The following is a 15,852-nucleotide window of genomic DNA, read 5'->3' on the forward strand; positions in this document are numbered from 1 at the left end:
CTGTGCTCACCTGCTGCTCCTGTGGAATGGAGGTGAGGGACTGAATGGCCTCTTCACATTCTTTAAAGCTTTTCTTGACGGAAGGCCTTTCCCCTGTTTCTGTAAAACACCATCAAAATCTGAATGATTTATTTTTGTATTTCACTCTCTGTAATTGAGCAAACAAGCCGACTGGCAGAAGTCAAATGCTGAATAGCCTCCTCCTGTTCCCGTGTGAAACACTGAAGAGTCAATAGACTCTCAGAGATGTATAGCATGGAAAAAGATCGTTCGGTCTGGTCATCCATACCGCCAAATATCCTAAATTATTCTCGTCCCCGTTGCCAGCAATTGGCCCATCTCCCTCTAAACATTTCCCATGCATGTATCCATCCAAATGTCTTTTAAATGGTGTAACTGTACCTGCCCCCACCACCTCTTTTGTCTGTTCAATCCATACACACAGCGGTCTCTGTGTGAAAATGTTGTCCCTCATGTCCCTTTTTAAATCTTTCTCCTAAAATGTATCATAATCTGGGAACATTAGACTGGCATGTTCCAACAATAGACAGGAGTTTATCCAATTATGTCTGGTATCTTTCTGCATTTTATTGGCGGTCATTATCATTGCGATTCTATTATGCTCTTCTCATTATTGAATATTTTTATTATCCTTTCCTGGCTCTCGTCGGTGTTCCTGGTAAGTGTCACTGTCCAGATTTTTCTTTCTATAAAGCAGTTATGACTATTATTGTTCTTTCAAATAGTCTGCACTTCTTGTCTCGATTATTTTCCTGTTGAAACTCTCAATCCATATATTCACTCTACAGACTACTATTAACTACATCAATTAATGTATTCAATTACTGTCTCCCTCTCTGCTCTGGGTCTCTATGGGATACTCATGGATCTCTATGTTGACCTATTCAGTTCCAGAGGAGAACTACAACATGTTGTAACATTGCCTTTGTTATTGAAGTATTCAGAGCTTGAAGGTCACTCTCCACTGTTCTGGTTACAAACTCCACTTCCTTCCACTGTTTCCCTCCCATCCCTGGCCAATATCTGCGGTTGAAGCAGACAAGTCACAACTGTGGGAGATCCCTTTGTCCATGAGCTGATTCCTGACACCATACCCTGACCATTTCTAACTTGAAATACTCACCACCCCAGAATATATCTCACTGGTTTATTCCATCTGCTGTTTGAACCTTGAGCTATGAAATACCGTCTTAATGAAGTTAATGATCTGCTGCTGACGCTCCGGCTTCAAACCTGCCGAAGCAAATCTGATTCTAACTCACACCAAACTCCCATCCACCTGCCATTCATGTGCACGCCAATGTATATTGCTATTGTGTCTGGCAATGCCTTTATTTTGACATTTTCAAACATTTTATCTCATCTGTCCATGCAACTTCTCTCGTTCTCTCTGTCCATTAACAAAAAGCCTGCCAGTTGTTCATATTTAAAATAATTTCCTCCATGTGCGTTCCTTCTCAAGCAATGAGTTTCACATTCAGCCACGCCAATCGCGCGCACACACGCACTTTCCCTCAGTTTCTGATGAACACACACACACACAAACGCAGCAAATCTTCCCATTGTAGGCAGGAATCTGATGCGAGTCGGTTAGCATATGATAGTCAAGTTTGCAATACTCTCTATGCTTGGCAGATTGTGCAGTTTACTGAGCAACACACTAGCATGGTCTGCACAGCTCTCCATGCTGGGCTGTCGTCTTGACCCAGTTTATGTTGTTTGTGATGTTGTCTGAAGCAGATTCAGAATTTGATGTAACAAACCATTCCAGCTGATCTGACAATGCCTTCATTCAATGTTCTCATTCTTGTAAGTTTACTCTCGAAGATCTCACTTCTCCAGTTAGTCCCACTGCCCTGACTTTTTCCCCATATTTCCACAACATCTTTTCAGTTAATTAACTGTCTCTTTCTATCATTAATGTGAATCTTTCTGTCTCTCTGTATATTTGTCTTGGCTTAGCTTTTGGCTCCCTAGTGTATCGAGTGCTGGCATTGTGAAGCTGAGAAACAGTGAAATGGTGTGTGTCAGGCTGTTGTTCACTTCCCGGTATGTCCCATGTGATGATCCATGGACAGGGGTGTTTCAGAAGTTATGGGACACATCCTTGTAACTTGGTCTGTACCTGAATTTGTCCCTCTCAGTGGACCTTGCGATCAGTAAAACGAAGAAGTCCCGAGAGTAAAGGACCAGACATCTCAATTGTGTGACAATGCTGTCACTTTTTAAGAAAAAGTTATTTTCTTCTTTTTATAAAATAAGAGACCTTAAAGGCCAAACTGCTTACTGATAACGGCTCAAGTAAATGACCTACGATGCTTTTAGGGTTTTTTAATAAATAGTAGTAACAGCGGCCTAGTAACTTATCCCCAGCTGCTACTCTCTGAAACCTGACTTGATGCTGTTTCCTCCTGGATTGGAGAACTGTATGCAAGAATGTATGTCTCAATGTTCCTTTATGCCAAGGAGTGTGTTTATGTGATGTTAGTATATTGGAACAGTTCATCTGTAGAAGGTACTGTATCCATTATTCGGTAAAGGTTTCCAATAGTTAAATTATTCTAATTTCCTCATCATTTTGAATGAATTTTCATTAGAATGTTTAAATATATTGTGTTTTGCGTAATGGTGAGTGGTAGAAATAGTAGCATCACATCTGGAACACCCAATTCACATCTATCTTTAAAATAAGAAAGGTTTGGCATCCAAGCTATCCTGATAAAATAGTTTGAGGCAGTCTAGTTTGCCTGCAGCAAACTGTGGACTCTTGAATGGTTCTAAATCGATAATACCAAATTGGGTTTAGAATTACAATCCCTACAGTGTGCAAACAGGGCATTCGACCCAACAAGTCCACACCGACCCTCCGAGGAGGAACCTACCCAGACCCATTCCTTTACCCTATTATTACACATTTAACCCCACTAAGGTACCTAACCTACACCTCCCTGAAAACTATGAACAATTTGTCATAGCCAATTTACCTGACATGCACATCTTTGGATTGTGGGAGGAAACCAGAGAATCCAGAATAAGCTCATGCAGACACTGGAGATTATTCACCGGGAGACTATTGCGTTCAAAGGTCGCGTATGGTAGTTGTTAGTGTCTTTGTTTCCGGATGTTGAATTCGGTTGGTTTAAAAAGTATTTTGTGTATAAAGATTCTTTCAGTCATTAAGAGTTTTCTGGGTGTGGAGGAAGTGAAGTTGGGGGTTTTACAAAAGATAATGAAGGCAAAACTGTAGGAATTAACAGACAAGCTGGAGTTGGGGTTGTGTTTGTCTGTGAGAAAATGAGAGATAGTTACAGCAATTACATTTGGTGGAACTGCCATCAGACTCTTTGGAAATGGCTAGAATTCAATTTCAAATGAGGCACTTTGAACATGAGAAGAAATTGAAACAGTTTGAATTATGATGAAAAGCATAAATAAAAGAAAATGAAAAAATGAAGAAGAAAGAGAGAAAAGGACAGAAGAAGAGCAGAGTTTCAACTTAAAATGTTAGCAGTTAGAGAGGAAAGTTGACACAGAAGGCAGAGATGAAGGTAGACGGTCGGTGGGATGAGGAAGATAGTGCGGTTGAGCAACTTTATTGTAACCAATGGTCTAATGGGGTTCTGTTTAAATGCACCCAGGCATTATCTAAATTTGATGAGAAGGATGGGGAAAGCCTTTGGAATTTAATTTGAGAACTTGGCTAAACAAATGCAGTGCTCAGTGACCATGTGAAGTTAGCTGATCCAAACAAAGCTGACAGGTATTTGCATCTCTATCGGAGGAGGTATCTGGGGAGTATAAGGATGTGAAGAAAGCCATCTGAAGTGCATATGAGATTGTGCCAGAAGCTGACAGATAGCGTTTCAGGAATTGAAAAAAGGGTCCCTGGTTAAATGCCACATTGAGTTTGAAAGGATCAAACAAAGTCATTTTGAAAGGTGGGTAAGGGTATTAAAAACAGAGCAAACCTATCAAAATGTTAGAGAGATTCTTATTTTGGAGAAATTCAACAATTCACTTCCTGCAGTCGTGAGAACTCGTGTGGAAGAGCAGAGAATTAAAACGGCAAGAATAGAAGATGAAATGTCTGATGATGATGACTTAGTTCAGAAATCAAAGTTTGGTTTCTGTGAGAGATTGAGAAGAATGTGCGAGATCTTCTTAAAACATATACCTGTTAGAGTAAGGTTTATTGGCATAGGCCAAGAGTAGCAGGTAAAGAGGTTAGAGCATTAAGAGGTACAGAAGTACGTAACTCTTTTATGCTGAGACATGAGGAGCTATGTCATTCAGAAGGACTATCGGAGAGATGAGAAGTGCTCCATTATGTAACGTGTGGTTGGAGTGTCCAGTGGAAACATCAACAGATTTATTCCGCAATGGTGAAGGAGGCTTTGAGCTTGGTGTTGGCGTTACAACATTTCAGCATTTAAATTGTGAATAACATACATGAGACAAATCTTGATCACTGATCGTGACCCAGTAAAGTTTTTAGAGAAGTTTAGTGAGAGAAATACCAGTTTGTTTCGATTGAGCTTATTATTGCTGCCATTCAGTTTGAAATTATACAGATGACAGGGCGAGAAAACCTACGTTTTGAACGTTGTGGAGACTTGGATGAAGAAAGGCAAAGGCATTCTGTGGCAGGAGTAAAATGACTGAAATCGAATCGAGTTGTGAACATTTGTATGCTCAGAATCAATGTAAAGTATATGCATTTCAGTCTACTAATAGAGTAAGATTAGGAGGTCTAAAATGAATCCACCTTTGTATATTGATGGATTATTATATTAAAGATGGAGTTGTGATAATAGTACCACTGTATTTTTTCTTGGGTTTTTTTAAGAGAGGTTTTCAAGGCAGAGGTGCAGAACTGCTGTCTGAAAACAGTTTAAGTAAATAACTGAGAAAGCCTTTAGGTTTCATTAAAACGGTGGTAACAATGGAAGGGCAGTGGCCATCTTTCCCAGACCAGGTTTCCTCGTTTTGTTTTTAGCTGAAGCATTCAGAAGCTGCTGGGGATCCCAAAAGGGTTGGAAGTTTCAGTACATGATCCCTAGCTGCTTTTCTCTGAGATCTCTGTTGATGTTGTTTCCCCCTGGATTGGAAAACTGCTGGAAGGATCTGTATTTGAATATATCTTTGTGTCAGCGGTGTAAACCAAGAAGGTACGGTATCTATTGTTTGTGTAAGTGTTCCAACTTATAAGCTATTCCAAAATGTCCTTTCCTTTGATTGTATTTTAACTAAAGCATTTGAATAGATTATATTTTGCTTAATGTCGAGTGGTTTGACCAGTCACAACATATCTGGAACGCACACTTCCCATCTATATTCAAAATAAGGAAAGGTTTGGGTCGAAGCAGTCTTCTTAAAACATTCTGGGGGGAGCTGGTCTGGTCCACAAAACTTGTACTGAGGGGTTTCTGACTGGCTCCTTTCATTGAAAATTTAGTGGAGAGGCTGGGGCTGGTTTGCTGGAGGTTTCTGCTGTGAGCTGCCTCAGACATTCAGGGAGACCTGAGGATTTGGTGACCCAACTCTGTATGGAGCCTGGGGGCTGTAGTTACAGCATCTGAGCCTGCAACATGAACAACAAATGGAGCAGAGGCTGCAGAGAGGGGAAGCTCTGAAACCACGCAGTGAGTGTGTGGGGGGAAAGGAATCTGCTGTATCCACCCCGGATTTTCCAGGAACAGTTTCCCAAGCTTCACTTAACCCAGGAGCAGAGTGTGAGGGGACCCTGACTGAACAAGGAGCTGGTCACAGAGAGGTGTCACCTCCTTCAACACGACCTGCAGCTTCACACCAGGGGGAGGATGGCGCTTCCTGTGGCTGTTAGGGTCACTGTTTCATTCAGCTTCTATGTTCCAGAACTTTCCAGGCAGTACTAGGTGACATATCCATCATCACCCAGTATCTCAACATCAATGTTACCATTCGGTGATGGAGGATATATATGATGGATGAGGTAAATACATTGTTTCTCCCTCAGCAGGGAGCTGCCGGGTGTATCCAGTATAGTGGGATTCCCGATGGTGTACATGGCATCTGCAGAGTACTCATGTCAATGGGGAGAGGTAGAGGAACTGAAGAAGCTCTATCGCTTTTTTTTACTGTAGCAGTGTACAAATGCACCGTACATCATGTTGGTGAATACCCACTGTCCTGGCAGCAGTCACGGCCTCTTCATTCAGAAGCAGTCAGCCATTCCCATCTTCATCGGGTCTCCACGTGGAAAGAAATGAATATATCTTGGATAAAGGTCGTCCCCTTGTTGCACGTTTCAAATCACCATCCCCACCACCAATTAACCACATTAAAGTATTCCATATGTACAGAGAGCAATGGGGTCACTTGGAGCATCAAGGAGCAGACGATCAGGGATGGAGCAAAACCTCCCATGTCTGAACGGGTCTGAGTGAACCCCCCAGTACACAGTATCATTAATTCCTGTAATCCCTCTCCATTTCAGTAACATACTGCCTTCCATTATTCCTGTATACGGAATGACAGGTTATATCATGTTAAATTCCACCTGCCAAACTATTATCTATTGTCTTTACCTCTCTGAATCTATTTGCAGACTCTCCACCCTCTCTTGATAATTTAAACTCTTGCTTATCACAGCGACATAACAATTATTTGAAGAGGTGACAAGTAGGTTAGACCAGGGAAACCCAGTGGATGTGCTCTATCTAGACTTCCAAAAGGCCTTTGATAAGGTGCCACACGGGAGGCTGCTGAGTAAGGTGAGGCCCCATGGAGTTTGAGGTGAGCTACTGGCATGGATTGAGGATTGGCTGTCTGTCAGAAGGCAGAGAGTTGGTATAAAAGGTTCTTTTTCGGAATGGCAGCCAGTGACAAGCGGTGTCCCGCAGGGTTCAGTGTTGGGGCCGCAGCTGTTCACATTATATATTAATGATCTGGATGAAGGGAATGGGGGCATTCTAGCTAAGTTTGCCGATGATACAAAGTTAGGTGGACAGGCAGGTAGTACTGAGGAAGTGGGGAGGCTGCAGAAGGATCTAGACAGTTTGGGAGAGTGGTCCAGGAAATGGCTGATGAAATTCAATGTGAGCAAATGAGAGGTCTTGCACTTTGGAAAAAAAGAATACAAGCATGGACTACTTTCAAAACGGTGAGAAATTCATAAAGCCAAAGTACAAAGGAATCTGGGAGTGCTAGTCGAGGATTCTCTAAAGGTAAACATGCAGGTTGAGTCCGTGATTAAGAAAGCAAATGCAATGTTGTAATTTATCTCAAAAGGGTTGGAATACAAAAGCAGCGATGTGCTACTGAGATTTTATAAAGCTCTAGTTAGGCCCCATTTGGAGTACTGTGTCCAGTTTTAGGCCCCACACCTCAGGAAGGACATACTGTCACTGGAACGTGTCCAGCGGAGATTCACACGAATGATCCCTGGAATGGTAGGTCTAACATATGAGGAACGGCTGAAGATCCTGGGATTGTATTCATTCGAGTTTAAAAGGTTAAGGGGAGATCTAATAGAAACTTACAAGATAATACATAGCTTGGAAAGGGTGGACGCTAGGAAATTGTTTCTGTTAGGCGAGGAGACTAGGAACCGTGGGCACAGCCTCGGAATTAGAGGGGGTCAATTCAGAACTGAAATGCGGATACATTTCTTCAGCAAGAGAGTGGTGGGCCTGTGGAATTCATTGCCACGCAGTGCAGTGGAGGCTGGGACGCTAAATGTCTTCAAGGCAGAGATTGACAAATTCTTGATGTCACAAGGAATTAAGGGCTATGGGGAGAATGCGAGTAAGTGTATTTGAATTGCCCACCAGCTATGATTAAATGGCGGAGTGGACTCGATGGGCCGAATGGCCTTACTTCCACTCCTATGTCTTATGGCCTCATGGTCTTATGGACATCACCAAACTCAGCATCTGGATATCTTTTCCATCCTCCTGATCATTAATACAGACTGTAAATAGTTGAGAACCCAGCACTGGTCACTGTGTGACCCGACTGGTAACATTCTCTCTCACTGATTTATCCTGATTGCCTGCTTTCTGTATGATACCTAGTCTTCCCCCATTCCTGGGCAACACAGTAGAAGTGTTGAATAAGAACACGGAACATTTGTGAGGTATCCAGCCTCTCGATGAGGCTGATGTCAACGCGGCCTCTGTTCCACTTTCCTGCCATCTCTCCATCCTAAAACTCTAGTCTCTTGTTGTAGATTGCGCCACATGAAAAAAAATCCACTCCACATCTACACTTTTTATTACTTTCAGCATTTTACAGACCTCAATGAGATCTCCTTTCATTCTTATAAACTCGAGAGTATAGGCCTAAACTGCTCAATTACTCTTCATAAGACAAACACTTCAAATATGGAATCAATCTAATGAAGCTCTTCTGAATTGCCTCCAATGGAAATACCTCATTCTGCAGGACACCCAAACTGGACTCCAGTTGCAGCCTCACTAATGCCTTGCATAGCTACACCAACACTCCCTACCTTTCTACTCTATCCTTTTACAAATAAACACTGAAATTATGCTTGCATTTCTCATTACTTGCAGTACCTGCAGGCAGGTTTTCTGCGATATGCAAGCAGACACTCAGATCCCTCTGCACCTAAACACTTTGAACTTTCTCTCCATTTAGATAATAATTTGTCTTTCTATTATACTGGCCAACTTGAATAGCCCCATATTTATTTACATTAATTTTCCTTGCAAAATGATGGCCCATTCTCCCAACCTATCCATATGTTTTAAAATCTCTTGCATCATTATTCCGAAGTAATTTCCCATCGATGTTAGTGTTATCTGAAAATGAGGCATTGTAATTTCTCTCCCGTCAACCGAGTACAGTAATACCATCGATTGCAAATGCTTGAGGCATGAGTACTGAAATCAATGGCACAAACTGTATTTGCCAAAAGAAAATGACACATTTATTCCACCTGACTATATTTTGTTGGTTAACCAATCCTCCATCCAAGCTAATAAATTACTCCTAAACCCATGTTGTCTGATCTTACCATTTACTCTTTGGAGAAGCGACGTATCCGATGCCTTCAGGAAGACCAGGATTCCATCTCCAGGATTCCCACGATCCACCTTGTTTGTGAAATCTTCAAATAACTCAAGCAAACAATTGAAACACGATTTAGCCTTCGTAAAACCATGTTGACTCTGACGAATTGTGGTTTGAGTTTGCAAATGTCCTGAACAATGGACTCTAAAAATGTGCCTTAAATTACAATCGTATATATTTACACTTTACTCCCTAATGTATACTATTATTACAAGCTCTTCCCTTTTGAAAACCTTCACGGTTTCTTAGAATTCCTGTTTAATGGGCACAAGGCTTTAAGAGATCTGCTCCAATTGCTGAGTAAGAGCCACGTGTGGCTGAATGGACTCACCATCCTGCTGATGTACAATATCGATGGGCTGACGTCTTTCTGGTGTTCCCATATTGCTATCTCCAAGGCCAGAATGATCTCCTCCTGTTGGTGCTTTCGAGGATTGGGAGATTATGGAATCTTCCTGTTGCTGTGTAACATTTTGAGGGGCTGATGAGTCTTCTCATACTTCTCCATAACAGGTGGATATACTGAACGGTCTCCTCATGTATCCCAGTGATGGGACCAAGGGTTTGATTGGTCTTCTCTTGTTCCCATACAACAAACACGTGTCTAAATTACCTCTTCCTTTCTCATGAAAGAAGTCTCAGATAGTTTTCATCCTTATCAAATTCCCTGCAATAGTCTCGGTGGGTCTGATTGGCCTCCTGTTATCCCAGTGTAACACTCTCCAGTCACTGTGTGACCTCTTCCAGTTTCTATGTTACAGACTTGAGGAGGCTGAATGGACTGATTATGTTGCTGTTTAACAGGATACTGGTGCAGCATGGCCTACTGTTATAGGCTCAAGTGGCTAACTGGCCTCCTTCTGTAAATGTATATCAGGCTCCAGGTGTTGAATAGCCTCGTTCTGTTTTGGTGTAATAGGTTTGAAGGCTTGAGTATCCTCCTGTTTTTCCTGCGTAACAGGCTGGAGAACGGAATGGATTCCTCCATTATCTGTGTAATTCACTTCGCTTGTTACCTCCTTCTGTCATTCATGTTCAAAAAGATCATCTTTAATTTTTGTAAACTCCAATGGCTACTGGGTCAACCTGATCATCCTTTCGTTGTAAGCTAGCACCTTCATTGCAGGAATCAGTTGAGGGAACCACCTCCGAGCTGCTTCCAATATAACAACATTCTTTCTTCGTAGAAGAGGCTAAATCTGTACACACTACTCCAGATGTGATCTCTCTGTACAGCAGCAGCAACACTTTACCAGCCTGCTGTAAAGTTCTCACCCAGGTTAGAGTTGTCTCAGCTCTCTGGGGGAATACAGAGCATTGTTGGAAGATCATTGCCCTTCTCTGCTCCATCAGCATAACGGGAGATCTGGAGAAATTACAGTTAGAGAAAATCATAAATGATGTGGCGAGATGGTCTCTACCACTAATCTCCCCAGAGCCCACGTCGCTCAGATTCCACAGAATCTAGTATGTTGGAGCGCAAAAACAGCAAGGAGGAGCAAACATTGATGGGAGTTATTTATCTCAGTGAAAGCTGCAATACAAATTCTGGACATGTTATAAAACAGGAAATGAGATATACACATTTGTGGGTACTTCAGTAATAATGTACTGTTTAAATTATATCTAAACTGTGTTAACCCAACTGAATGCTAATGCTGTGAAAAATGGATTTCATGACCACGTGTGAGATGGTTTACATTAACATTATGTCGAGCACTGAGCTCGAGATCAGGTTATTTAGGGATTGGTGTTGAGTGATCAGAAGAACCAATTGAAACTTTTGCTGGAAAGGACCTTTTGGGAACAGTGACCACAATGTATTGGTTTTCTTTTATGCTGTTTGAGTACACAACAGTTTTTGTTTTATTTGAAGTAACCGTTATAAATCTGAGTCATGCCAGCCATGAAGGTGTGAGGAGAAAGTGGGGACTACAGATACTGGAGATCAGAGTCGAAGACTGTGGTGCTGGAAAAGCACAGTCAGGCAGCATACTAAGAGTAGATAAATCGATGTTTCGGACATAAGCCCTTCATCAGGAATGAAGCTTCTGGGCCAAGGGGGCTGAGAGATAAATGGGAAGAGGGTGCGGCAGGGGGGAGGTAGCTGGGCCTGTGATAGGTAGATGAAGGTGGGATTGAAAGTGATAAGTGACGAAGGGAGACAGAATGCCTCATCTACTGCATCCATTAAACCCAATGTGGTCTTCTCTACATTGGCGAGGCAGGAGGTCAACTTGTGGATCATTTCAGAGAATATCTCTAGGACAGCCAATTGAATAAATTCTTCATCTTGATGCTGAGCACTTTAACTCCCCTTCCCACTCTGCCAAGTACATGAGGATCCTGGGCCTGCTCCATCGCCAAATCCAAGCCACCAGAAGCCTGGAGGAAGAAAGCCTCCTCTTCTGCCTTGGGACCCTCTAACCACAGGGGATAATAGTGGATTTCCCCATTTCCCCATTTCCCCTAATCCCACGTTATCCTACTCCAAACGTCCAAATCAGCACCGCCCTTTTGAACATTCCTATGTGTCCACCTTCCTCCCTATCATCTGTTCCACCCTCCTTCCTCTCTGACTATCACATTCAACCCCACCTTCATCTACTTATTAGATGAAAGGAAGCAGCTTAGAAAAATGCCAAGTGTTGTAGTAAGCCAGTGGATTCAGAGAAATGTAGGACCCAGCAAAGGATGACCAAGAAACTGAGAATAAAATCAAAAAGAGAAAAAGCGTGCAAATGAAAGAAAAACATAAAGACTGCTAAAAAACGTCTATCGATGTATGAAAAAAATAAAAACAAGGTCAAATGTGGAACAGTTGGTGTGCAGACAAGGTAATTTATTGCAGAAAACAGAGAAATCGCTGGGAAAAGAAACAGTTTCTTTGTGTCTATCTTCATGGAAGAATGTCCAGAAATTCTCCCAGAAATACCAAGTGACCATGGGACTTGTGTAAGTAAAGTCTAAGATCATTCTTATCAGTGTTGGGGTTATCTTTGAAAAGAAAGCAGGATTGAGTATTTATAAATCTGACAGACGAGATGTACTTCATACAAGAATTTCAGAGGAGGTAGCAATAGACATGTTGAGTGCATCGCGGATTGTCACTTTATTTTCCGACACATTCCCGAAAGGCATTTAGCCAATCTGGATAAGGCAAAGATTATAAATATTATCCAACACTTTAAGAAAGGATGGATTTGGAGGATGTAAACTACAGACCAGTTATCTTGTCATCCGCAGTCAGGTATCTGTTGGACTCGATTATAAAAAGCATGCTTCTAGATATTTAGAAGGTAATAACATAACTGGGGAGTGTGAGAATGTACCGATGGAAGGAAAACCAGAAGTGGCAAACATTATTTGGAGTATTTTGAAGATGATTCTTGTGGACATAGGCAATGAAAAACCATTGGATAACGTACAGTTGGATATTCGTGAGCATTTTTTAAAGAACTCACACAGCAAGTTCATAAGAAAAATTAAAGCGAGAGGTATTGGGAAGAACATATGCAAATGGGAAAGTAAAAATTAGGTTTACATTCATGTGAATGTAATTGGAAGATAGAGGATGTCGTGCACCAGTTCCATCGAGTGTTGGTGAGACTAAACGGAGAATATTGTGTATCGTTCAGAGTCCCAATCTAAGAAAGAATATACTGACTACAGAGGAACTGCAAAAGGTATTATCCGGATTAATCCGTAAAATGGCAAGATTGTCTGATGGGGAACCTCAGCCTGTAATCTCGAGTTTCAAAACATGAGAGTTGATTGTGGTTAATCTTAGAAACATCGAAAAGACTGAATAACAGAGGGATATGGAGAAGTACAAGCAGGCGAGATAAGGGAGAATCCCACGGTATTCCACACGGACAAGTAGAACAGAATAACCACCAAATCGCTAGTGTCCATTAGAAACCAAGTGGCAATCTGTGTGTCAAGCTGGAGATCATTGATGGATTGTTACATGAGACCTTCACATCTATTTTACTTGGAAGAAGGACGAGGCAGGTACAGAATTCAAGAAGATGGACTTGAAAGCTCTTGAACAGTTTGATGTAAAACATGAGAAAGGATTTGAGGCTTTGCTCTGTACAAATTTGGACCAATCTCCATGTCTGAATGAGTTGTATCACAGGCGGCTGTTGGGGTCAAAGGAAGAAAGACCCTGACTGAATATTTTAATTAGAATCTGACCATAGTGCAGGTGCCAGAGAACTGGAGAACTGCTAATATGATTCCAATTCACAGTAAGGGTGGGAGAGATAGACCAAGGAACTATAGGCGAGTGAGTATTAGATCACCGTTAAGGAAACGACAGGATAAAATAGGGAAGGAGAAAATCGAACTCCATAAAGAGTCACAAGGTTTGATCAGGGATAATTATCATGACTTTATCAGAAGGAAGTCACGTCCAATAGATTTGATTGAATTAGTTTGAGGAGATCGATTATATAGTTTTGAAGGAAGGCCTTTGACAAATTTCCACCTGGGAAACTGAAAAATAAAGTAAAATCTCACAATATGATGGATAACTTGACAAGTTACAACGAAAATTATTTTAGTGGCAGGTGACAGAGGGTGGTGGGAGAAGGCTGTTTGTGTGACTGGAGACCAGTGTCCCCTTGTGTACCACAGGGATCAGTGCTGTATCGCATATTGTTTGTGTTATTCATAACAAAATATAGATCTGAATGTGGAAGGGGTTTGGTGGAGTGTAGGGGAGGTGTGATAAGTAAGTATATGTTTGACATAAAAGATTGACCGGTTTGTTCACAGTGAGGAGGAAGGCCCTAAGTTACAGGAAGATGCAGATAGAATGGTCAGATGGGCAGATCAATGGCAGATGGAACGTACCCCTGATAAATATGAGGTGATGCACTTTGGGAGAAGGAACCAGGCAGGGGACGACTCAATGAATGGCAGCACACTGGGAAGCTCAGATTGTGCTTCTCCACACATCCCTGAATGTGACTGGACAGGTTAATGCTTAAAAATATGTTGCTGGAAAAGCGCAGCAGATCAGGCAGCATCAAAGGAGCAGGAGAATCGATGTTTCGGGTAGGTTCCTGAAGAAGGCTTATGCCCAAAACGTTGATTCTGCTGCTCCTTTGATGCTGCCTGACCTGCTGCGCTTTTCCAGCAACACACTTTTTAAGCTCTGACCTACAGCATCTGCAAACCTCACTTTCTCCTGGACAGGTTAATGGACTAGTTAAGAATTGGACCTTGGGTGTAGCGTTTCCGAATCAGGATGTAGATTATAAGAGCAATACAGGGCTTTGCTTCGGACAAAATGGAATACTATATGTAGCTCCGGGAACCACATTCCAGGAAGGATGTGATTCTACTGGAGAGGGTGCAGAGGTGATTCACCAGGATGTTCCCTGGGATGGAGCGTATCAGCTATGGAGAGAGGCTGGATAAGCTCAGGTTGTTTAGATTGGAGCAGAGAAAGCTGAGGGGTCAGTGATTCAGAAGGATAAGATTATAAACGACACAGACAGGGTGGAGGGTCAAGAACAAAGGAGCACACTTTTAAAGTGAAGAGTTTGAGATTCAGAGATGATTTAAACATTTTTTCACCTCGAGGTGTGGGGTTCTGGGATTACTTCCTGAGAGGGGAATGATCACCTCACAATTGTTAAAAAGCACTTGGACGAGCAATTGGAAGTGTCATAACATTCCAGGCTATGGGCCTGGTGGAGGAAAGTGGGACTAGTATAGATTGTGCTGTATTTCTTTTGGCACAGAGTCTATGCCCCCTGTGAGTGTATGGTGTGGAAGGTCAATTATTGAGCAGTTTAAGGCAGGAATTGATGAGTTTCTGAAGAGTTATATTCATAAGGGTTATAAGAGTGAACTGTATTTGCTTGTTAAATTACGTCAATGTTAGAAATATGAGAAAAAAAGTGCGGTTTCCTTACTGTTTGAAACCAGAGAATGGAAAGTGGGGATCAGGGAAATAGCAGAACTATGAAGCCACTACTTCCGTTCTGTCTTCACAAAACTTTCTAACAATACAAGGAAAACCGAGTTTGGTGTGGGAAAATGATAGAGTACATGGAACATAGAACATAGTTAGTAAATGGTTTAGCAGAAATTATTGTGACTCAAAGTAATGGTCATAGAAAACACTAACATAGATTTATGAAATGGGAATTATGTTTGAGATACAAACTGGGAGACAAATGAAAGAGAAGCAATGATGTCAAACATTATGATTTTTAGAAAAATGTTGGTAAAGCTCCAATCTCAATTTGCAAAATCAAATCTGAGTGGATTGGAGCGAATATATGGATATGTTTCTAGAATGGGATAGCTGGTAGGAAACAGTGAATAGAAATAAACAGACTCGTCAAGTAACAGCCTGACATTTTCTGAAAGGTATGATTTTGTGAGTATGACTATGTCCCAGACTCCCCATTACCTTCCCTGGATACCTCCTGTCTCATCAGCAGGACAGACACAGCAGAAGTGGCGGTATAGTGGGATACAGTTGGAAGGGAATTGCTCTTGGATTCCTCAACAGTGACTCTTTATCCCATGAACTCTCATGGCATTAGTTTGCACATGGAAAAGGAAACTTCCTGCTGATTACCATGTACCAGCCTCTCTCAACTGATGAATCAATACTCCTCCATGCTGATCAATACGTGGAGGAAGCACTGAGGGTAGCACGAACGCAAGATGTATTCTGGGTGGGGGATTTCAATGTTCACCACCAACAGTATCTCAGCTACAGCAATACTG

Source organism: Chiloscyllium punctatum, chromosome 30, assembly GCF_047496795.1.
Source record: "Chiloscyllium punctatum isolate Juve2018m chromosome 30, sChiPun1.3, whole genome shotgun sequence".
NCBI classification, from domain to species: domain Eukaryota; kingdom Metazoa; phylum Chordata; class Chondrichthyes; order Orectolobiformes; family Hemiscylliidae; genus Chiloscyllium; species Chiloscyllium punctatum.